General features: G+C 45.9%; 1 protein-coding gene across 3 annotated transcripts in view; it reads left to right on the forward strand.

Annotated features, from left to right (window-relative positions):
• The first annotated feature begins 7,375 nt into the window (after positions 1–7,375).
• The window catches only part of FOXP4 (forkhead box P4), a 107,222-nt gene continuing 89,163 nt past the window's right edge, over positions 7,376–25,434 (forward strand). For all 3 annotated transcript variants that reach the window (XM_075335770.1, XM_075335771.1, XM_075335772.1), the window contains exon 1: positions 7,376–7,685. The gene's annotated coding sequence lies outside the window, so the exon portion shown is untranslated. The remainder of the gene's footprint in view (positions 7,686–25,434) is intronic.

Below are 25,434 nucleotides of genomic sequence, written 5' to 3' on the forward strand. Positions count from 1 at the left end.
GTGTGAGACCTGTGAGGGGCAGAATGTGAGACTTGTGAGGGGCAGAGTGATGCTCGTGAGGGGCAGAGTGTGAGACCTGTGAGGAGCAGAGTGTGAGACCTGTGAGGGGCAGAGTGTGAGACCTGTGAGGGGCAGAGTGAGACCTGTGAGGGGCAGTGTGTAGACCTGTGAGGAGCAGAATGTGAGACTTGTGAGGGGCAGAGTGAGACTCATGAGGGGCAGAATGTGAGACCTGTGAGGGGCAGAGTGAGACTCGTGAGGGGCAGAGTGAGACCTGTGAGGGGCAGAGCGAGACCTGTGAGGGTCAGAGTGAGACCTGTGAGGGGCAGAATGAGACTCGTGAGGGGCAGAGTGAGATCTGTGAGGAGCAGAGTGTGAGACCTGTGAGGGGCAGAGTGTGAGACCTGTGAGGGGCAGAGTGAGACCTGTGAGGGGCAGTGTGTAGACCTGTGAGGAGCAGAATGTGAGACTTGTGAGGGGCAGAGTGAGACTCATGAGGGGCAGAATGTGAGACCTGTGAGGGGCAGAGTGAGACTCGTGAGGGGCAGAGTGAGACCTGTGAGGGGCAGAGCGAGACCTGTGAGGGTCAGAGTGAGACCTGTGAGGAGCAGAGTGAGACTTGTGAGGGGCAGAGTGAGACTCGTGAGGGGCAGAGTGTGAGACCTGTGAGGGGCAGAGTGAGACCAGTGAGGGGCAGAGTGTGAGACCTGTGAGGGGCAAAGTGAGACCTGTGAGGGGCAGAGTGAGACTCGTGAGGGGCAGAGTGAGACTCGTGAGGGGCAGAGTGAGATCTGTGAGGAGCAGAGTGAGACTTGTGAGGGGCAGAGTGAGACTCGTGAGGGGCAGAGTGTGAGACCTGTGAGGGGCAGAGTGAGACCAGTGAGGGGCAGAGTGTGAGACCTGTGAGGGGCAAAGTGAGACCTGTGAGGGGCAGAGTGAGACTCGTGAGGGGCAGAGTGAGACTCGTGAGGGGCAGAGTGTGAGACCTGTGAGGGGCAGAGTGAGACTCGTGAGGGGCAGAATGTGAGACCTGTGAGGGGCAGAATATGAGACCTGTGAGGGGCAGAATGTGAGACCTGTGAGGGGCAGAGTGTGAGACCTGTGAGGGGCAGAGTGAGACTTGTGAGGGGCAGAGTGAGACTTGTGAGGGGCAGAATGTGAGACCTGTGAGCGGCAGAATGTGAGACCTGTGAGCGGCAGAATGTGAGACCTGTGAGGGGCAGAATGTGAGACCTGTGAGGGGCAGAATGTGAGACCTGTGAGAGGCAAAATGTGAGACCTGTGAGGGGCAGAGTGTGAGACCTGTGAGGGGCAGAGTGTGAGACCTGTGAGGGGCAGAGTGAGACTTGTGAGGGGCAGAATGTGAGACCTGTGAGGGGCAGAATGTGAGACCTGTGAGGGGCAGAGTGTGAGACCTGTGAGGGGCAGAGTGAGACTCGTGAGGGGCAGAGTGAGACCTGTGAGGGGCAGGGTGTGAGACCTGTGAGGGGCAGTGTGTGAGACCTGTGAGGGGCAGAGTAAAGGCCCTGTCACACACAGAGATAAATCTGCGGCAGATCTGTGGTTGCAGTGAAATTGTGGACAATCAGTGCCAGGTTTGTGGCTATGTACAAATGGAACAATATGTCCATGATTTCACTGCAACCACAGATCTGCCAAAGATTTATCTCTGTGTGTGACGGGGCCTTAAGACTCGTGAGGGGCAGAGTGAGACCTGTGAGGGGCAGAATGTGAGACCTGTGAGGGGCAGAGTGTGAGACCTGTGAGGGGCAGAGTGTGAGGCCTGTGAGGGGCAGAGTGTGAGGCCTGTGAGGGGCAGAGTGTGAGGCCTGTGAGGGGCAGAGTGTGAGGCCTGTGAGGGGCAGAGTGTGAGGCCTGTGAGGGGCAGAGTGTGAGACCTGTGAAGGGCAGAGTGTGAGACCTGTGAGGGGCAGAGTGTGAGACCTGTGAGGTGCTGAGTGTGAGACTTATGAGAGGCAGTGTGAGACGTGTGTGAGGGGCAGTGTGTGACTTGTGTGAGGGGCAGTGTGAGACTTGTGTGAGGAGCAGAGTGTGAGACTCGTGAGTGGCAGAGTGTGAGACCTGTGAGGGGCAGAGTTTGAAACTCATGAGGGGCAGAGTGTGAGAGCTGTGAGGGGCAGAGTGTGAGACCTGTGAGGGGCAGAGTGAGACCTGTGAGGGGCAGAGTGTGAGACCTGTGAGGGGCAGAGTGTGAGACCTGTGAGGGGCAGAGTGTGAGACCTGTAAGGGGCAGAGTGTGAGACCTGTAAGGGGCAGAGTGTGAGACCTGTGAGGGGCAGAGTGTGAGGCCTGTGAGGGGCAGAGTGTGAGGCCTGTGAGGGGCAGAGTGTGAGGCCTGTGAGGGGCAGAGTGTCAGGCCTGTGAGGGGCAGAGTGTGAGACCTGTAAAGGGCAGAGTGTGAGACCTGTGAGGGGCAGAGTGTGAGACCTGTGAGAGGCAGAGTGTGAGACTCGTGAGAGGCAGAGTGTGAGACTCATGAGGCAGAGTGTGAGACTTATGAGAGGCAGAGTGTGAGACCTGTGAGGGGCAGAGTGAGACCTGTGAAGGGCAGAGTGAGAGACCTGTGAGGGACAGAGTGTGAGACCTGTGAGGGGCAGAGTGTGAGACCTGTGAGGGGCAGAGTGTGAGACCTGTGAGGGTTAGAGTGTGAGACCTGTGAGGGGCAGAGTGTGAGACCTGTGAGGGGCAGAGTGTGAGACCTGTGAGGGGCAGAATGTGAGACCTGTGAGGGGCAGAATGTGAGACCTGTGAGGGGCAGAGTGAGACCTGTGAGGGGCAGAGTGAGACCTGTGAGGGGCAGTGTGTGAGACCTGTGAGAGGCAGAATGTGAGACTTGTGAGGGGCAGAGTGTGAGACCTGTGAGGGGCAGAGTGAGACCTGTGAGGGGTAGTGTGTGAGACCTGTGAGGGGCAGAATGTGAGACTTGTGAGGGGCAGAGTGATGCTCGTGAGGGGCAGAGTGTGAGACCTGTGAGGAGCAGAGTGTGAGACCTGTGAGGGGCAGAGTGTGAGACCTGTGAGGGGCAGAGTGAGACCTGTGAGGGGCAGTGTGTAGACCTGTGAGGAGCAGAATGTGAGACTTGTGAGGGGCAGAGTGAGACTCATGAGGGGCAGAATGTGAGACCTGTGAGGGGCAGAGTGAGACTCGTGAGGGGCAGAGTGAGACCTGTGAGGGGCAGAGCGAGACCTGTGAGGGTCAGAGTGAGACCTGTGAGGGGCAGAATGAGACTCGTGAGGGGCAGAGTGAGATCTGTGAGGAGCAGAGTGTGAGACCTGTGAGGGGCAGAGTGTGAGACCTGTGAGGGGCAGAGTGAGACCTGTGAGGGGCAGTGTGTAGACCTGTGAGGAGCAGAATGTGAGACTTGTGAGGGGCAGAGTGAGACTCATGAGGGGCAGAATGTGAGACCTGTGAGGGGCAGAGTGAGACTCGTGAGGGGCAGAGTGAGACCTGTGAGGGGCAGAGCGAGACCTGTGAGGGTCAGAGTGAGACCTGTGAGGAGCAGAGTGAGACTTGTGAGGGGCAGAGTGAGACTCGTGAGGGGCAGAGTGTGAGACCTGTGAGGGGCAGAGTGAGACCAGTGAGGGGCAGAGTGTGAGACCTGTGAGGGGCAAAGTGAGACCTGTGAGGGGCAGAGTGAGACTCGTGAGGGGCAGAGTGAGACTCGTGAGGGGCAGAGTGAGATCTGTGAGGAGCAGAGTGAGACTTGTGAGGGGCAGAGTGAGACTCGTGAGGGGCAGAGTGTGAGACCTGTGAGGGGCAGAGTGAGACCAGTGAGGGGCAGAGTGTGAGACCTGTGAGGGGCAAAGTGAGACCTGTGAGGGGCAGAGTGAGACTCGTGAGGGGCAGAGTGAGACTCGTGAGGGGCAGAGTGTGAGACCTGTGAGGGGCAGAGTGAGACTCGTGAGGGGCAGAATGTGAGACCTGTGAGGGGCAGAATATGAGACCTGTGAGGGGCAGAATGTGAGACCTGTGAGGGGCAGAGTGTGAGACCTGTGAGGGGCAGAGTGAGACTTGTGAGGGGCAGAGTGAGACTTGTGAGGGGCAGAATGTGAGACCTGTGAGCGGCAGAATGTGAGACCTGTGAGCGGCAGAATGTGAGACCTGTGAGGGGCAGAATGTGAGACCTGTGAGGGGCAGAATGTGAGACCTGTGAGAGGCAAAATGTGAGACCTGTGAGGGGCAGAGTGTGAGACCTGTGAGGGGCAGAGTGTGAGACCTGTGAGGGGCAGAGTGAGACTTGTGAGGGGCAGAATGTGAGACCTGTGAGGGGCAGAATGTGAGACCTGTGAGGGGCAGAGTGTGAGACCTGTGAGGGGCAGAGTGAGACTCGTGAGGGGCAGAGTGAGACCTGTGAGGGGCAGGGTGTGAGACCTGTGAGGGGCAGAGTGTGAGACCTGTGAGGGGCAGAGTAAAGGCCCTGTCACACACAGAGATAAATCTGCGGCAGATCTGTGGTTGCAGTGAAATTGTGGACAATCAGTGCCAGGTTTGTGGCTATGTACAAATGGAACAATATGTCCATGATTTCACTGCAACCACAGATCTGCCAAAGATTTATCTCTGTGTGTGACGGGGCCTTAAGACTCGTGAGGGGCAGAGTGAGACCTGTGAGGGGCAGAATGTGAGACCTGTGAGGGGCAGAGTGTGAGACCTGTGAGGGGCAGAGTGTGAGACCTGTGAGTGGCAGAGTGGGAGACCTGTGAGGGGCAGAGTGGGAGACCTGTGAGGGGCAGAGTGGGAGACCTGTGAGTGGCAGAGTGGGAGACCTGTGAGGGGCGGAGTGGGAGACCTGTGAGGGGCAAAATGTGAGACCTGTGAGGGGCAGAGTGTGAGACCTGTGAGGGGCAGAGTGAGACTAGTGAGGGGCAGAGTGAGACTTGTGAGGGGCAGAATGTGAGACCTGTAAGGGGCAGAATGCGAGACCTGTGAGGGGCAGAGTGTGAGACCTGTGAGGGGCAGAGTGTGAGACCTGTGAGGGGCAGAGTGTGAGACCTGTGAGGGGCAGAGTGAGACTCGTGAGGGGCAGAGTGGGAGACCTGTGAGGGGCAGAGTGTGAGACCTGTGAGGGGCAAAATGTGAGACATGTGAGGGGCAGAGTGAGACATGTGAGGGGCTGAGTGAGACATGTGAGGGGCAGAGTGGGAGATCTGTGAGGGGCAGAGTGTGAGACCTGTGAGGGGCAGAGTGTGAGACCTGTGAGGGGCAGAGTGTGAGACCTGTGAGGGGCAGAGTGTGAGACCTGTGAGGGGCAGAGTGTGAGACCTGTGAGGGGCAGAGTGTGAGACCTGTGAGGGGCAGAGTGGGAGACCTGTGAGGGGCAGAGTGGGAGACCTGTGAGGGGCAGAGTGTGAGACCTGTGAGGGGCAGAGTGTGAGACCTGTGAGGGGCAGAGTGTGAGACCTGTGAGGGGCAGAGTGTGAGACCTGTGAGGGGCAGAGTGTGAGACCTGTGAGGGGCAGAGTGTGAGACCTGTGAGGGGCAGAGTGTGAGACCTGTGAGGGGCAGAGTGTGAGACCTGTGAGGGGCAGAGTGTGAGACCTGTGAGGGGCAGAGTGGGAGACCTGTGAGGGGCAGAGTGGGAGACCTGTGAGGGGCAGAGTGTGAGACCTGTGAGGGGCAGAGTGTGAGACCTGTGAGGGGCAGAGTGTGAGACCTGTGAGGGGCAGAGTGTGAGACCTGTGAGGGGCAGAGTGTGAGACCTGTGAGGGGCAGAGTGTGAGACCTGTGAGGGGCAGAGTGGGAGACCTGTGAGGGGCAGAGTGTGAGACCTGTGAGGGGCAGAGTGTGAGACCTGTGAGGGGCAGAGTGGGAGACCTGTGAGGGGCAGAGTGTGGGACCTGTGAGGGGCAGAGTGGGAGACCTGTGAGGGGCAGAGTGTGAGACCTGTGAGGGGCAGAGTGGGAGACCTGTGAGGGGCAGAGTGGGAGACCTGTGAGGGGCAGAGTGGGAGACCTGTGAGGGGCAGAGTGAGACTCGTGAGGGGCAGAGTGGGAGACCTGTGAGGGGCAGAATGTGAGACCTGTGAGGGGCAGAGTGGGAGACCTGTGAGGGGCAGAGTGTGAGACCTGTGAGGGGCAGAGTGTGAGACCTGTGAGGGGCAGAGTGGGAGACCTGTGAGGGGCAGAGTGTGAGACCTGTGAGGGGCAGAGTGTGAGACCTGTGAGGGGCAGAGTGTGAGACCTGTGAGGGGCAGAGTGTGAGACCTGTGAGGGGCAGAGTGTGAGACCTGTGAGGGGCAGAGTGTGAGACCTGTGAGGGGCAGAGTGTGAGACCTGTGAGGGGCAGAGTGTGAGACCTGTGAGGGGCAGAGTGTGAGACCTGTGAGGGGCAGAGTGGGAGACCTGTGAGGGGCAGAGTGTGAGACCTGTGAGGGGCAGAGTGTGAGACCTGTGAGGGGCAGAGTGTGAGACCTGTGAGGGGCAGAGTGTGAGACCTGTGAGGGGCAGAGTGTGAGACCTGTGAGGGGCAGAGTGTGAGACCTGTGAGGGGCAGAGTGGGAGACCTGTGAGGGGCAGAGTGAGAGACCTGTGAGGGGCAGAGTGTGAGACCTGTGAGGGGCAGAGTGGGAGACCTGTGAGGGGCAGAGTGTGGGACCTGTGAGGGGCAGAGTGGGAGACCTGTGAGGGGCAGAGTGGGAGACCTGTGAGGGGCAGAGTGGGAGACCTGTGAGGGGCAGAGTGGGAGACCTGTGAGGGGCAGAGTGGGAGACCTGTGAGGGGCAGAGTGGGAGACCTGTGAGGGGCAGAGTGAGACTCGTGAGGGGCAGAGTGGGAGACCTGTGAGGGGCAGAGTGGGAGACCTGTGAGGGGCAGAATGTGAGACCTGTGAGGGGCAGAGTGGGAGACCTGTGAGGGGCAGAGTGTGAGACCTGTGAGGGGCAGAGTGTGAGACCTGTGAGGGGCAGAGTGGGAGACCTGTGAGGGGCAGAGTGGGAGACCTGTGAGGGGCAGAGTGGGAGACCTGTGAGGGGCAGAGTGAGACTCGTGAGGGGCAGAGTGGGAGACCTGTGAGGGGCAGAGTGGGAGACCTGTGAGGGGCAGAATGTGAGACCTGTGAGGGGCAGAGTGGGAGACCTGTGAGGGGCAGAGTGGGAGACCTGTGAGGGGCAGAGTGAGCGACTTGTGAGGAAGCGGCTGGGATCTCGGGCCTGCACACAAGCGCCGGGCTTTCTCGTGCTTTCTTTGCTCTCAGCCTCTGAGCTGGTGTCTTGCAGAGCGGGCGGGAGGGGAGCAGGGGGAGGAGGGGCCGGCACTGGATTGTCTGAGTGGGATTTGGGAGGGGAGCAGATCCACAGAGGTGCAGCTCCGCTCTTGTCTTTGTAGTGTCACAGTGGGGGGGGTGGGGGGGCGAGGAAGGAGTTTTTTTTCTGTTCCTCAGTCCAGTCAGTGTGCGCCTGGGAAGAAGCAGGGACAGGCTCTCGTTCCTCTCAAGTTTTCCTCCTCTCGGTGATATTGTTTTCTTCTTCTTCCCTCGTTTCCTCCCACAGTGTCTCTTCCACCTGCTCCTTCTCGTGGGACAGATATCCGGATCTGGTCTGCTGGAGGATCAGCCAGGACTGTGCCTAGCACCAAAACTTCTCCATAAACTTCTGCTGATCCTTCCTTTATCTGCATGGATCGTGGCGGATCACGCGTGGAAAACCCCTCTGGACGCATCATCTAGAGGTGAGTCCATCCACTCTTCTTCCAGATCCCCCTAGCCTATGATATATACAGAAGCTATCCCCGATCTGTCTCCATCTGATCGGCAGATAAATCTCTGCTCATCCCAGTGATCTGGGGGATGACATCTCTGCTCCTTGTATGGGCAGCTTTCTGGCAATCTCACTCTCATCTGTAAGAAGTTTACTAACACTTTATTTGGTAAACTTTCCTGTGATGTGTGGGTGAAGCCTACCATATGCTGGCTGCCCAGCCTGGCACAGCTTGCACGTGTGATTGTTCTCATGGGGCTTCGTTTCCATAGGTGGCATCTATCTATTCTCAATAATAAACTATTTCCCCAGCCCTGAAGTTTTCTGGTTTAGTTAGGCTGACCTACATATATATATATATATTATATATATATATATATATATATATATATATATATATATATATATATTTTGTGGATGGTTGCCTCCTATTTACAATCTGCAGGTGTTAATGATTTTAGTGTCTTTTTCTACATAATTTTAAGAGGGTCGTTTTTCTTGACTATGGCGACATGGGTGCAAACCTTTGCCTGTCAGATTCCCAACATGCTAACGAGGTGACAGTAATCAAGAAATGATTGCTTCCATTATCTGTGTGGGTGTTTCGAAGTGTGTGCTTGCTATGTAAATATATGGAGATATATAGGGAATGTAGATGCCAAAATCTACTTGGTTATTAGTCCAAGTGCCAACATCATTTGCAATAACACGCGTTTGTGTGTAAAACAAAGTGCTATTGAATTCTGTTTCTTCTCTGCTTTCCGTCGCTGGGGTAGTGCGTCGATTCAGGGCCCCTCATCGGAGTGCGGCTTTGAAGGATCTTCTTTCCCACATGGCTCTTTTGTGTTGTGCTCCTCAGACATAACTTCTGTGATAGTGAGCGCTGTCTTGGGAGTGGCATCTTATGACCGTGAACTTTTCTATACAGATGTGGAATTTGTACCCGACATTATTCCAGAATAATTCTACTTATCGATTTCTAGAGGGAAGAGTCAGTCACCGGAGTGGGAACATTTTTTTTCCTGGCCACCTCTGCGTGACCTCTAAGGACTCAACCTACGGTTATGATCCTGGTACTAAAGTGACTGTTCCTTCCTAGAAAGCCTCTTGTGTGGGTTTTTTGTTTGTGTACTGTCGTCAGGATGGCTAGTATGCGCACCTCTGTTTGTATATAGGTTAATGATTACACGTATAAGTAACAGAAAATGACACTATGTAAGTGGAAAAAGCATGAGAGACATTTTCATGTCTAATAAAGACGTATTATTTATTTTTCCAGTGCGTGAAAATAGAATAAAAATCGAGAGGCCTTTAAACTCAGGTTCAGACGTACAAAAGATGTGTTATTTTAAGATTCAACCAGAGTTTAATATTACTCTTTACGGGAAAAAAAGAAAATATATGTTTATATCTTGTCAAGAATAAAAATATATAGACTATACAGATAGGCATGTATATGTGAAGCTTATAGGCAGAGCAATACTGGGGTAACCAAAAGTGGTTGCTCTAAATTCATACACAAGTGAAAGAGCAGGGTTACACTGGCCGGTATGCTCGGGCTGCAGGTGGAGGTCTTCATTTCTTGCCTTGAACAGATGACTATTCCTTGGATTTGCCTCCATGCACTTGTTTCCATATATAACAATACTGCGCTTTGTGCACTGAAGTTGGAGGACTTAACCCTGTATCATATCGAGGACTTGGAAAACTCTAGGACTTGTTGAGCCTTTTTGTTTCACACGGTAGTTTCATTTTCGAACAGAAATCTAACATTTTTATAATTTTCATTCCCGTAATTAGCAGTAATATTATTATTCTATTTAGTATATTTGTTTTCTGTTATACACTAGTTTTCATTATTACTTGTAACTTTAGTTTCTTGTGATTTCTTGGCTCACGGACTTTACTTGTGTTGCTGTGAAATCAGGTGGAGTGTAACCTAAAATCCCAGCTCGGTTCTGAAGCCACGGTTTCCACTAATCTCTCCCTGTACCAAGATTTTATGTCTCCCTCTCAGAACAGTAGTGATCTCTGGAAGTAGGATATAATGAGCCTGGAAAGTTATCTGTCTGGTATTCCCCTTATCTTAGGATCTTCCTCAGGGCTGAGAGCATCCACCGGATAGCATCCGAACACATATGTATAGATGGAGCATGTGCCTGTTATACTGCGGTTAGTAATGTTATGCCACTAGATCTTCAGGCTTATTTCTAATGTGTAGTATACAGAAAAACATACTTACAACATATATATATATATATATATATATATATATATATATATATATATATATATATATATATATACAAATACACTTATAAATATATATATATGTGTGTGTGTTTTTATTTATTTATCGCTCTCTCACTATATATATATATATATCAAATGACTACATTGCCTCCAGGTTGCGTTAATTACCGAAGGTTTGGTGTGTATTGCTTTATAGATCAAAAATGCAATTAAGTATGTGACCTAAGATTTTCTTTTATTCTTTCATGTGAAAAGCACAGGTGTTTTTGTTGCCTTTTTTTTTATAGAAACATAAAAATCACATTATGCCGAAATCAAGTGTTGCTAGATCTACATGTATGGATGTGTAATAAATATAACTATATATATAATATATATATATTATTATATATACACTACATAAAAATTCCCAGCATCATGCAAGATATATATTTTTGCACCCTGTCATTCATTTATTCTTCTCTGATACCACCGTCAACCCTTGAGATAGTTTACCTGGCTATGATACAGTTCTTGATTTCCTTTGATCACTTTTTTTTCTTTCCAATTTTTTTCTTTGGGTTTATTCAGACGTGAATAATTTTTTCTTTGGGTTTATTCAGAAGTGAATAATTTTTTCTTTGGGTTTGTGATCAATCACTTTCTACATCCAAAATGTAGAGTTAATGATTTTGGTCTCCTCTGTGCCTGCAGAAAAGCCATTTTTTCTAATTAAAGGGGGAAGAATTTTGCTTGTTTTTGGGTCTTCCTATTTCCCCCCAAACCTACAGGCAAGGGAGCGCCTCGAATTTAATGATAGCAAGCGTCTACTGCGTACTTCTGAAATAAAAAATTGCCTTGGCGATGTTGACATTTAAAGAGTTAACTCTTTTCGGTGGGGACATTAAGAAGCTTTATAGATTTTATTTGTTTTATTGTTTTTTTACCGAGCGTTGTACTGTAGAAGTGCCCGCCGCACATATATACGAGCCACCTGTTTAGTCGTATGGATAAATAGTTTTATGTGGGGAAAATAAATAACACCTGTTGAGTAACGCTCCTCTTATGTAGCCGAGCAGGGGCTTTGTCTGAAAGTTTGCCCAAAAGTGTGTTCCAGTTGTAAAGTGAGATGATTCGTAGTCCGCACTACTGCATATGTGGAATCATTGTATCTATAAAGTGAATTTGTTACAGATCAGTGTAGAAATACGGCACATGTGCTTTCTCCTTTTCTTTAGTCTCATCCGTTTTACCTTTATTTTCCTCTTTTTTTGTTATGTATACAAATATACATATCTGTAATATGGTTCTTTTTACAGAATACTCAACTCGGGTAAACTTATATTAAGGCCAAAGTGACCAGCTCCATATCCCTTTCGGAACCTGGAGGAATTTTAGGGGGTGAGGATGGGATGTTTACACAGCTGAGATCAGTAGGACTGCAGGGAGGGGGCCATGATACTGCACAGTCACCCTACAGCGGCTCTCAGACCCCATAACTTTGGTGTGTAATGAAGCAGGAAATGTGCCATTAAAATCCAAGCGTGTGCAGGGAGGCCACCGCAGTCGTGTCTTCTGCTGTTCTGTGCGAAATTGTGCGGTTGATCTTGTCTGTACGACATATAGTGTTTCCTGCATGACTTCGTGACACTGCTTGTTTTGTACTACTGTGTGGCACATTGTGTGCAGAGACGAGTGCCCCTGAGGAAGAGTATGACATCATATTTCCTCTCCTAACTAGGGTCCTGCATGTACAGTAGCGTTGTCCTGCCCACACTGTCTGCCTAACAATGTGCTCCATTCCGTTATATGCTGTATATTATATACCTTTTCAAAAACGAACTCCATTGATATTATATAATCGGTCGACCAAAACATCCATTTGGCTGTTTAGCTTTTTTGCTAATAGTGATCAAAAGTGGAAGGAAATCGTCACTATCAGACCTTTTTATATCAATACATAATGAGAGCACGATTCCAGGTCATCATCAGCGGAGTAGAAAATGGTACTTTAAAGTTCAAGGTGCGGGAGGAAGAGAATTGGAGTTGTTTTTGTATTTTGTCTAGAGGTGTTTATACTGTGTTTGCAGCACTTTTATAGACACCAGCAATGAAGGTGTGGTAGTGAGAGAATACTTTGCTTTATAGGTGGATCCAGTAGCAAATTTATAGACGTCTCTTTTTTATATTAAGTGCCAGTATCCGGAGAGTGAGTGTTTTCCAGGTAAGTGTGGTGTTGTTGGGTTACATGAAGGTGGGCACTGATCAGTGACAGCTCAACTTGTACGTCTAAGGCTACTTTCACACTTCGTGTTTTTGCATCAGTCACAATCCGTTTTGTGACTGATGCGATGGATCCGTTGCAGATATTGGTAAAACTGATGCGACGGATCCAGTGAAAAAACAAATACAATGTAGGGTTTTTTTTCCTGGCAAAGTTTATTTGTCATTGAAAAAAAGTGTAATAAACTCATCCTGGGGAAGAGAGATAGATAGAGAGAGAGAGAATATTTTGTGACCAGAAGTTAATTTACATTCGATCTGGGCATGCCAGATAAAAAAGACGGATCCGTCACCTGATTCCATCATATGACCGGTGATGACGGATTCCTGCGCTCATAGGCTTCCATTATAACACACGACGGACGCCGACGAATCCGTCGCTGTTTGTTTTTTAGATGCACACAAAAAACATTGCATTGTGCGTTGCTTCCGCCCGATGGTCAGTCATTCCACGACTGATCTGTCGTGATGCAACGCAAGACTATCAGTCGCAATCTGTCCTTAATACAAGTCTATAGGAAAAAACTGAATCCTGAAAACTGAAATTATTTTGCAGGATTTATTTTTTTCTCAGAACGACGGATTGTGATTGGTAAAAAACAGAAGTTTGAAAGCATGGTGGCTCAGTGGTTAGCACTGCAGTCTTGCAGCGCTGGGGTCCTGGGTTCAAATCCCACCAAGGACACCATCTGCAAGGAGTTTGTATGTTCTCCTTTGCGTGGGTTTCCTCCGGGTTCTCTGGTTTCCTCCCACACTCTAAAAACATACAGATAGGGAACTTAGATTGTGTGCCCCAATGGGGACAGAGTTACCATTGTATGTAAAGCGCTGTGGAATTAATAGTGCTATATAAATGAATAAATATATTATTATTATTATAAAGCAGCCTAATTTTGTGTTTTACTTCTGTGGATATTTGTTGTACCTCTGTCTCACTTTCCTGTCGATGGTAATAACATGGCTTTGCATCTGGCATAGTTATGCGGGTCTGAAGTCACATATCACTCATCCCATTAGGAGAACATATAGCTGGAAGATAATTATTTTTCTCCGGAGTGCAACAAGAGTACAGCCATAACAAGAGGATAAAATCTTTAGTAAAATCCTGATCTTCCTTAGGACATGATCACCATTTAACACTTGTCTGGTACCATTAAAAAAGTCAATCTGCAGGGGGTCACATTGACTCCATGGTACCAGACAAGGGTTAAAATGATGATTTAGGTGTTTCCAGGCCTTATTCTGTCATTGGACTGACTTATTTGCCTGTTCTTTCCACTTTATTAAAGCTGCAATCAGTCGATTAGTACTCTAGCGGTGAGAATATTAATACTGGATCAACACTGACGTTGATTGATTTCATATAGTAAATGACTTGGTACTGTCTCGTAACAGAACTGTTGTAGTAAAATTACAGACCCCCCTTTCCCCTCCCCTGAGGAATTTTGGGTTGAAGCATCTTACCTTTCGGGCTGTCTAGTTGTGTCATTGATGTGAATGGATCGCTCTATCAGTCACATTTCCAGAATCTGGAGCTCAGATTGGCATGTGTTTGTAGTGTCAGTTTCTGAAGCACAGGGAGGAAGGAACGTTGTCAGTCCTAGGTAAGTACTGCCTAGTGAAGTAATCAGCTGGCTATAGTACTGACGTGTTGTCAGTCCTAGGTAAGTACTGCCTAGTGAAGTAATCCGCTGGCTATAGTACTGACGTGTTGTCAGTCCTAGGTAAGTACTGCCTAGTGGAGTAATCAGCTGGTTATAGTACTGACGTGTTGTCAGTCCTATGTAAGTACTGCCTAGTGGAGTAATCAGCTGGCTATAGTACTGACGTGTTGTCAGTCCTAGGTAAGTACTGCCTAGTGAAGTAATCAGCTGGCTATAGTACTGACGTGTTGTCAGTCCTAGGTAAGTACTGCCTAGTGGAGTAATCAGCTGGCTATAGTACTGACGTGTTGTCAGTCCTAGGTAAGTACTGCCTAGTGAAGTAATCAGCTGGCTATAGAACTGACGTGTTGTCAGTCCTATGTAAGTACTGCCTAGTGGAGTAATCAGCTGGCTATAGTACTGACGTGTTGTCAGTCCTAGGTAAGTACTGCCTAGTGAAGTAATCAGCTGGTTATAGTACTGACGTGTTGGCAGTCCTAGGTAAGTACTGCCTAGTGGAGTAATCAGCTGGTTATAGTACTGACGTGTTGGCAGTCCTAGGTAAGTACTGCCTAGTGAAGTAATCAGCTGGCTATAGAACTGACGTGTTGTCAGTCCTAGGTAAGTACTGCCTAGTGGAGTAATCAGCTGGTTATAGTACTGACGTGTTGGCAGTCCTAGGTAAGTACTGCCTAGTGGAGTAATCAGCTGGTTATAGTACTGACGTGTTGTCAGTCCTAGGTAAGTACTGCCTAGTGGAGTAATTAGCTGGCTATAGTACTGACGTGTTGTCAGTCCTAGGTAAGTACTGCCTAGTGGAGTAATCAGCTGGTTATAGTACTGACGTGTTGGCAGTCCTAGGTAAGTACTGCCTAGTGGAGTAATTAGCTGGCTATAGTACTGACGTGTTGTCAGTCCTAGGTAAGTACTGCCTAGTGGAGTAATCAGCTGGCTATAGTACTGACGTGTAGTCACCTATGGCAGTGTATATCTCTGCCCCCGGCACATGTTATCTCCATAAACAGGGCATCTAAGGGAATGTTAGCGGACACCCAATGTATTAGAAAAATCCTTCGATAAAAATATTACAATGTTAAAACAAAAATACATATTCTTCAATATTCATCAGAAACCACAGACAGCTCATGTCTTGCACCTGAACGGGCTGATAACAGATATCAACAACTATCAGCTATCCATCACAAGAACAAACACACACTTGAACAATGCGGCACTTTAAGTCCCTCTTTCAAGATTATCTCTCAGATTTTTCAAATATTTTTGTAATGTGAAAAACTTTGATTTGGAGTTTATTTTACTTGGCTGAAGTGGCCAATTTAACCCTCCTGAAGAGAAGTGGATACATTATTGCACATATGAAGGAAGCCTGCTCCTCAACAGTATGTAAAGTGTTAATGGCCCCGTGTCTTATTTCTTTCCATATAGTATCTATACATCTCGCTCTTATCGCTGCGTGTTGTATTTTGTCTGTGTATACCGGCTGCACATCTGTTTCTCGTCTCTGCATTCTGGACTGTCCTTGTACATCATCCCCCTGTGTATTATGCATGTGCCTATTATATCTCCATGTTGTGTCTGTATATCCCTGTCTTGTCTACTTTTATAACTTGTCTTTGCCTCATAAATACATAAGGCTGCTCTGGCGCAGATACCGAACATACCTCCTATAATCTGTATCACTCTTCACTTCATATAGTGTCTGCTTTTTTTGTGCATTCTATGAACTGCGAGGTCTGAGCTGGGGATCAGGTTGTATGATTAATACACGTACCTTTATAGTAATGGGATCAATGGAGCCTTTATAATACGCAGAAGGAATTAATCTAAGAAATATGTACTCCGTTACTTTCTAGCAAATGGAACAATACTGATGATGACGCGCACAACTGTTTAAAGATGATACAGGAATGGGACCTGACAGCAGTAACCCCAGGGCAGCAAGAAATGGCAAAAGGCTACCTGATTGCAGTCCACTAACGCTACAGCATTACAATAAAGACCTGAGAAGGGATCATAAGTGTCCGCTGGGTGATTCGCCTCTGGCCTCTCCCGCCTGGTTCACTAAGTCTTTCCCTGTTTGCGTTTAGGGTGAGATATTTATATGGAAATCCAAAAGGAAGAGTATCTGGATTAAGCCACATTTTAGGGTCCATATGACGACTACAGCCGCTAATCTGTTTTACTCATCTAAGTCCTATAACATAACACAGGCCCTAAAATTAACTGTAATGTAGCCACGTAAAGCTGTACTTAGTGACAATACTGTAAATGTCACAGCAATCAATAGTTAACAATCATTGCTAGAAGATATATAGCTTTTACCACTTTTTTACCTGGTCCGGATCAACTTGCATACCAGAAGATAAGTGTAGTCACGATGGATCAACAGCCGTAGAAATAGTGAGCAGTGCAAAACGGTTCCAACAAAAGATGGTGAGTATAGGCTTTCTATGACAGCAAATCACTTTATCTTATTGTAGTACCGGGTGTCACTTTCACCGCGCGTCTATTTTGGCGTGAATAGTTCTTAATACACTAATGCAAGTAAATTTGCTCCTCTGTTGTTCCCAGCACCTTGATTCTAGTAGATGATTTCTAGTTCACTCTCCACCTCTTGGATAACACAGTTTTGCTACAATTGTCATCTCTTTGCGTCTCTAAGCCTCCTTTCCAACTAATTTTCCAGGATAATGAGGGTTAAAATAAATAGACAAAAGGATCATTGAATGTTGGATCCCAACGCAGAGTCCTTTAAAGCAGGGGTTGCACACAAAATGTGTTTTTTCCACTGCAGTTTTGTTTTTTGTGCTGAAAATCTGCATTTAACTAGCCAAGCAAAATGGATATAATTTAATGAAAACTCCTGCCCATTGAATTGTGCTTTTTTTGGGCACTTTTTTTCTTCTAGGAGGAGCCTGAAAAAAAACACACATAAAAAAGGCTTTTTTCAGTGTAGAATCCAAAATTTTCTATACTAAAAAAAAAAAAAAAAAAAGATTAAAAATGCAGCTTCAAAACATCAAATAAGGAGAAAACACATTGGAAAAAGAAAGTCAGCTCTTCCATCCAGGTAGATAATAAAATTCTCCTTTACTGGTTATCCATTAAATAACAGTATACATAGGATTTCATGGCAAACTTTCTTCCGCGTTTCTGGCAACAAGAGCGCTTAGTCATAGTCAAGGAGAAAACATTGAGAAAATGGAACAATCAGAGAAGACTGCTTTGGCATTTTTTTGGTGGAGACACATACCGAAAACAAAGAAAAAGCAGCAGACAAAATGCGGCATATGTGCTACTTGTGAAAACGGCCTTATGGTTCTCCTGTAAGTTTTGATTTACAAGCCTAGTATTTTATTGCCTAAATACAATCTGCACGTTGTTAGTGAATTATTTTTTCTGTGTAATACGATATTAAGATCCTTGCACTATTCTGATGTATCATAGCCTGCGGGATCTGGAAAACAAAGTGAGACTACAGTTTGGTTAGTGAAACAGGACTACATGAAGAGGCTACGCTCAATTGGCATTCATTGAAATTGTGCATTTTCCTGAAAAAGAGGATTTGGTGGAGGTAGAAGAGCCCTCGCTCGCATTTCTCTGAACTTTATGGATGCTGAGCAGGTCAAATTAGATAATTTTTCTGGCTAAATTCCATCTTTCTACACAGCTAGCCAACTAATTTTTCAAGACTGTGCTCACGTAGGGATGATTGGTAAATGGGGAGGGGTAAGAGAATAGATGGAGAATGTGCTCTCTGCTCTGTGTCTTCCCCCCCCCCCGTTAGGACCCTCATTCCAGGAATCTCTGCTGTTACTATAAGAGAAAAGTGTTTTCAGCTTACCTGTCACTGGTGTGCTCCAGGACTTCAGGTGCAAAGTGTCCACCAGACAGGCTGAGTCTGGAAAGATGCAAGCAGTAGGAAGGAGAATGGGTTGGGTTGGACACAGCACCAGCACATTAGTTAAAAATCAAATATTTATTGAACTACATTAAAATGAAAAAATACAAAAAAAGTTTTTAAATCCTGTGCATTAGGGCACTAACGCGTTTCGGACTACAAACAAAATATTAAAAACAGTCCTTAGTCATAGGCTAACCAGCTTAACTCTGCCTAAAGGGGATATATCACCTATATTTTACTAATTAAAACCAGATACCAAAAACATTTCCTATTTTCTATATTTTTTCCAAATTGTATATACTGTATATATTTTTAATCACAGTACTTGATTGAGGTCAGTCACCTGGCCTGAACAGATGATCTGGTTCTGGTGCGCACGTTGCGTTTTAAACTGCAGCGTAAACGCATGCGCTGTGCGTCCCCAGCAAAGTCTATGAGAATTTAGCAAATTCCATGCGCACGTTGCGTTTTAAAACGCAGCATTTTGGATGCCAAATTTTTTACAAAAACGCTCCATTCTAAAAAGCAACATGTCACTTCTTTTGTGCGTTTTGGATGCTTTTCCCACTCTGTCTATGGCAGAACGCATGAATTCTGCATCAATTCTGCACTCAAAATACATCCAAAACGCAGCTTTTCGGCTGCGTTTTGAAACGCATATGCAGTGACAAAACGCTGCAGAATATTTGTCACGGCAGAACGCAATGTGCGCACATAGCCTAACAGCAATTAGAGATATACGTTTTCACAGCCACTTGGACCATATACAACTGGTGTCTAGGTTACCCACTGACACTGTGAGAGTTTTTCTCCATACTCTGTGAACTATGCAGGAAGGATGAAGAGGTGAGCTTTGACTTTTACCTTTTGCCAGTGGTGGAATCTATGATACCTATATACAGGTGATATCTGCTCTGTCTATCCTTCCTCTGATGATAATGAAATGAACATAAACTGTCATCCCATTGTCATGTTTAGTGGCTAAAGTGATTATTATCAGAAATTCCTATTTTTCCAGGCCCCTTTCAATTCTTAACGAGACAACACATTTCTATTAATAAATGAGTGTCATACACTAATAGGTCGTCTTTTTTTTTTAAAAAAAAAAAAAAAGATTATCTGAGAATAAAATCCCTTTCAGTTGAGAGAGCTATAAAACCAAAGGTGCTGTTTTTTACCACTGGCAAACAGCTGATTTTGCAGGGAGAAGTCACATGAGACAGCTCCTTTAAAGCCTCCTTCACATGTCCGTGTCTCCGGTATGTGTTTGGTCCGTTTCCTCACGTGCCGGAGACATGGGCACACGTTGACCCATTAAAATCAATGTGTTTTCCATGGACCGTGTGTACGTGTGGAGCATACGTGTGCTCCACACGTAGACATGTCAGTTTTTCTCCGGCATCACGGGTGTCACACGGACCGCACACGGACCGCACGGATGTGATCCGTGTGACACGCACCGGAGAAAACACGTGTCTGTGAAATAAAAACAATTTCTATACTCACCTTCTCCAGCACTGCTGGCTCTGCCGCTGCTGTCACTTGCTTCCAAGCCCTGCTCATTATGCTCATGAATATTCACTCCACTGCGGGCCGGAAGCAGCAGCAGCGGGGAGTCAGCAGGGCGGAGACCACCATCAGCACCACCATAGAACAGCAACGCCAGGGACAGGTGAGCAGAAAGTTCCCGTTCTTTGTGTGATATGAAAATCCTCAGAACCTTCATGTGTGAACAACTCTGAATTTGAATGGTTATTGCCATGTTTCGCATGAGTTCCCAATGCTAGAGACATTTACCGTTGATTGTAAGGTTGCTTCCACAGAACATTCTTTGCAGCCTCTTTTTGCCACAATTTCATAAATTTGCTGCAAAAACGTTGCAGCAAAAATATCTGCAACCTCACTGTATGTTGAACACATTAGTCAGTTGGTTGACCTTTCTGCACCCCCCCAAAAAAAAATGTTCTAAGAACACTATTAATGGATCAGTGGTATGTGTCAATGATTTCCATTACTTTTTTTATAATGATTCTAGGCTATAAATGTAATTATTTGAGATATTTACCAATTATTGCAACAACGGCAAGATGTACGACCATTATGTGTTAGGTGTTGTTCAGTTTTAGTGCAGTCTTGAAAGAGTTTTAGAAAAGTATGACTATGCTTATCAGATCATTGGGGATGTCACCACTGGCCCTCCTGTGGTCATTAGATACCAGCCCCCCCCCCCCCCCCCCCCGCAGAAACTAGATGTAAAATGTGTGTTTTCCATCATACAGCTTAGTGACCTCCATTAGGTACTACAGATAAGCTCTTATTCAATAGACGTTGATCCGCAGTGCCTGGCCGCAGCCACTAAACAGTGTGATGGAGATGCAGAAATCCACTCCACACTCTGTTAACATCTGATGCTGCCGAAGACGGTAGCAGTTGATCGGTGGAAGTGCCAGATATTGGACCCCCCACTATTCTAGTATTGGCGACCTATATTATGGATAGGTCTTCAGTATCTTACTATTGGTTACTGCCTTTAGGATGTTTTCACTTTTTGTTAGCTAAAACTAAAAGTAAAACCTAATCAAAGGAAACATATCAAAGAAAAATGTAACCACTGTTGATGAATCATGAATCACAATCATGAATAATCGTAGGCTGTTTTGCTGAAACAAATGATCGACCATTGACCGATGGACGAACGTTCTTTATCGTTCCAAATAGCAGGTGAAAACAATCCAACATGGCCAATAGACTGAGATGGTTTTATAGGGGCCTCCAGGGTAATATTAACAACATTCAACATAATTTAACATAACTTGTACTGAAAGCAAAGCAAAAAAAAAAAAAAGAAACACTGATAGTGTTCTTGCCAATCCATTATTGATTGTGAAAATATTTTTGCGTGAAGGCTGAGAGAAAGGTATTGATCAGAATAAGAAGTACCTAAGTTGTTCATTTATGTGGTAGAGAAATTAGACTGTGAGGCCTCGTTCACACGTTCAGTATTTGCTCATCATGTTACATCATTATTTTTAAGTCAACACCACAAGTGGAACAATCAAAGGAAAGTATAATAATGAAATGGAAAAAAAACCCTCAAAGTAAAGTAAGGTGACATAGCCTCACACTTCATAGATAGGACTGTGTCATTTAAGCTGTCCATAGACGTCTAGATAGCTATTGGACGAACAATAGTTGTTTGGCTAACAACTCTCTCTTGTGACTCTCCCATACCCAAGAACACTGGGCCAAAATTATCTAGTGGTGAATTATCTCCCTACTAAACAAAAGGATTAGGCAATTGAATTCCAACCACCAGGTCCTTATGTATTCTACATCATTTCAATCAAATTTCTGGTTGGCACCCGTAGCTAAAAGGCAGTGGTGCTCTGTACTTGGGAATGATCCTCCAAACAATAGTGCAGACTACCACGACACTCACTCAAATATGCAATTTAAAGTTTTATTGGTAAGTCATCATATGAGAGAAGAATGGTCCACCAATATTTTAGATGTGCCAAACCTTGATCTTGATATGTCATATGACCTACGATTCATAGCAGTTAAAGGGGTTGACTTTTAGGGAACAGTCAGAAGACCACATAGACATTAGATAGTCAAACGATCTAACCAAAATTGTTGCTTCCGTCCGACTAAATGAATATGGTGACCTGTAGGTTCTCCTCTTCTTCCCTGGCAGACAGACTCTTTTATAGCACCTACCGCTCCCTTGTGAGCACTCTACACACTGTATGGTCAGCACAAGGGTACATTGTGCTGTGCCGCCAGAAAGGAGAGGTGGCCATTCCAAGCTTATCAACTGAGTCTGACCACCTGCACAAGCACCTAGATGAGCCCTACCGTGACCCTGTGTATTCAATATACTTTAGATAATGCAGGAACATGTTGTACCACAGTGTTCTCTTGTGTCATTTTCCAATACTGGATAATTCTTTTCATTCCTAACTGTTCCAGGGTGCCATTATCCATATTAGGTTTTGCTGGGACTTTAAGGGTGTGTGCACATATTGAGTATTTGGATGCAGAAAATTCTGCACCATTTCTGCTTCTCTTGACAGAAAGAACACAGCAGCAAAAATGTGCATTCTGACACATTTTTTAATGCATTTTTGCATGTGGTTTTTAACCTGCATTTGTAGTAGCATAGTGATGAATGCTGTAGAGATAGATTATAAATAGATATAGCAATATAGACAGAAATATAGACAGACATATAATTGCACAACCCTCTAGCATATAATAAAATTGCACTCTTTGGAGCTTATTGAACAACTTTTTATGATTAAATAAATGATAAAACTATGTGGGGTCCAACCAATTTTTGTAACAAGCAAAGGTAAACCAGATAGCTGTGAGCTGATATTATCAGGCTAGAAGGTCAATGGTTATTGGGCCCTTCCCAGCCTAAAAATAGCAGTCTGAAGTACCAGAAGTAGCACATCACATAACATGCGCCAATTCTGGCGCTTGCCCTCGGCTCTTCTTAATTGCTCTGGTGCGCTGCCAATTGGGGTAATGGTGCTTATTGTTTGTAATGTCCAAAAACACTTGGCATCAAGCCCTGGTGCTATCAGACATCCCAGAAAGTAAAAAGAAAATCACACACAAAAAATCTTTATTTAAATAAACACTCCCCCACACTTTCCCTGGTTCACCATTTTATTAAAAAAAAAAGTTCCCATGCAGGTCCGCCATAGTCTAACAAAGGTCCACACTGAAATAGAAACAGAGAGAAATAAAAACAAGACAATATCCCTTGTTCAGCACTTTATTAGAAAAAAAGTTCTTACGCAGGTCCAATGTAGTGCAGAAATCTGATGGAGCCCTGAGTGCAGTGGGACCCAGTGTCTCTGCAGCGCGGTGATGTCACTGCTCTTCAGCAGTTCGTGTTCACTCTGCGCACTGGTCTACATCTGATTCAATGGACCTGCATGGGAACGTGTGGGTGATTATTTATTTTAATTAAGTTTTTTGTGTTTGGTTTTTCCTTTTTACTTACTGGTTTAGAAATGGGGGTGTCTGATAGACACCTCTCCATTACTAACTCCAGGGCTTGATGCCAGCTGAATCTACACAGTTGACCTCAACCGCAAATACCATTACCCCGATTGCAAACACACCAGGGCAATCGCAAATAGTTGAGGTGAAGCACCAGAATTGAAGCATCTAATATGATGCTCCACTTCTGGGGTGGCTGCAGGCTGGGAAGGGCCCAATAACTATGGACCTTCCCAGTGTGATAATGTAATCTCACAGCTGTCTGCTTTACCTTTGCTTGATACAAAGATTGGGGGTACTCCATGTACTTTTTCATTTCATCTTAAAAAGCTGTCCAATAAGCTCCACAAAGTGCAGTTTTGTTATGTCTGTCATTTTGTCTAGATGGCTGTCTGCCTCTCTGTCTTTATGTATGTCTGCCGCTCTGCCTTTCCCTCTGTTGCTCTGCCTGCCACTCAGTGTGCGTATGTATATCTCAATAGATCCAACAGAAAAAAATTAAACTCTTCTCCAATGGGTAATGTAAAAATCCTTTATTGATACATCACGTCAAAGGAATATAAATATTAAAACCTTTTTAAAAGAGAAACTAGGGGAATGGTTAGGGTGCAAATCCAAGGGCACAATATAGAAACGTTGTCTGAATCAAACCACCATGTTGGTTGTAAAAATAAGATGGAAAGGTATATACTACAGATGGGCGAATAGTATCTATTCGTGTTCGGATTATTCGTAACAAATCCCAAAATGCTATTCCAGTATTTGTCACGAATAACAAACCTAATGCAAGTGAATGGTGAAAAAGAGCAATTTGTTTTTGTCGTGCCGAATACTGGAATAGTACTCGGTATTCGGTAAGCATTATACGAACGCACATAGTCACTATTCGCCCATCACTAGTATTCACACATAGAATATAAAGAACATTTCCATAATGGACGGTAGTGTGATGCATAGGATAAATAGGTAAACATGTTTGTATAAAAGCAAAAGAAAGTAAACAGGTTGTCTGCAAATAATTGCTCCAAGGCGAGAAAGTATGGGAGTCTCACAAAGGGAGAACTAAGCTAGTGCTAACAAATGAGCAGACCAAGGTGCAAAAGCAAATACCAACCACACATAACAATTGTAATGTTTAATACACCTGTAAACAATGTAGGAGAATAGTTACTATATGATTGTGCCCCTGGTGTCATTTGACACTCAGATTGGCATCGAGGCCAAATAGGTTGCTATCTATATCTGTAGAATTGACTGCTGTCTAAAAACATGCAAAAAAGCAATCAAAAACACTACACACATGCAGCAAATACGTAATCATTTTTATACTTGAAATTTTATAGTGTTTTTGATTGACTTCATCGAAGTAAATGGGTAACAAAATCTCTGCAAAACTACAGAAAGAATTGACATGCTGCAGATTATTTTCTACATCAAATCTGCAAGTCAGAAATAAGGACACAATACTTCAGGATTTTCATTGACTTTCCTGGCATCAGGATTGCCTTCAGGTTTTGTGACAATTCTGCACTCAAAACCGCATTAAAAAACACAATATGTGTACAAAGCCTTATTACCCTCCCCCCCTATTCTCTATTTATGTATTACTAAAGGCCACGTCTCACTAAGCGACATCACTGCTGAGTCACGTTTTTTGTGACGCAACAGCGATCTTGCTAGTGATGTCGCTGTGTGTGACATGCAGCAACGACCTGGCCCCTGCTGTGAGATCGCTGGTCGATGCTGAATGTCCTGGACCATTTTTTGGTCGTTGCTCTCCCGCTGTGAAGCACACATCGCTGTGTTTGACAGCGAGAGAGCAACAATCTGAATGTGCAGGGAGCCAGATTCTGCGGACGCTGGTAACCAAGGTACACATGGGGTAACCAAGCAAAGGCTTTGCTTGGTTACCCGATATTTACCTTGGTTACCAGCATCCGCAGCTTTTAGAAGCCGGCTCCCTGCTCCCTTCACACGTAGCCAAGGTACACATCGGGTAACTATAAGCAAAGCGCTTTGCTTAGTAACCCGATGTGTACCATGGTTACCAAGCACAGCATCGTTACACGGGTCGCTGGTGGCTGATCGCTGTGGAGATCTGCCTGTTTGACAGCTCACCAGCGACCATGTAGCGACGCTCCAGCGATCCCTGCCAGGTCAGGTCGCTGGTGGGATCACTGGAGCGTCACTTAGTGTGAAGGCACCTTTAGTAATTTATTGACTTGAATGACAGGACTGTTTCAATGTGTACATTTTCATCTTAGGTTATACCGATCCTTATAGTGCTTCAGTATTTCTTCTCTCTATCTTTTTCATGCACCCAAGGTTTAAATTTACATCTTAGGCTACGTTCACACATCAGTTTTTTGGCATCAGGCACAATCCGGCGCGATACGGTTTTTTTTCAGAGACAAAAAACGTTCAATGAGACGTTTCATCCGGGCCGCCGCATTAGCCAATTACGACGGATCCGGCAAAAGCCGGATGCAATGCAAGGCCATCAGGCACAATCCAGCGCTAATACAAATCAATGGGGATAAAACGGATCTGGCGCCGGATCTGTTTTATCCGTTTTTTCCGAATTGTGCCTGATGGAAAAAAAACTGATGTGTGAAAGTAGC

This window comes from Anomaloglossus baeobatrachus, chromosome 2, assembly GCF_048569485.1.
Source record: "Anomaloglossus baeobatrachus isolate aAnoBae1 chromosome 2, aAnoBae1.hap1, whole genome shotgun sequence".
NCBI classification, from domain to species: Eukaryota; Metazoa; Chordata; class Amphibia; order Anura; family Aromobatidae; genus Anomaloglossus; species Anomaloglossus baeobatrachus.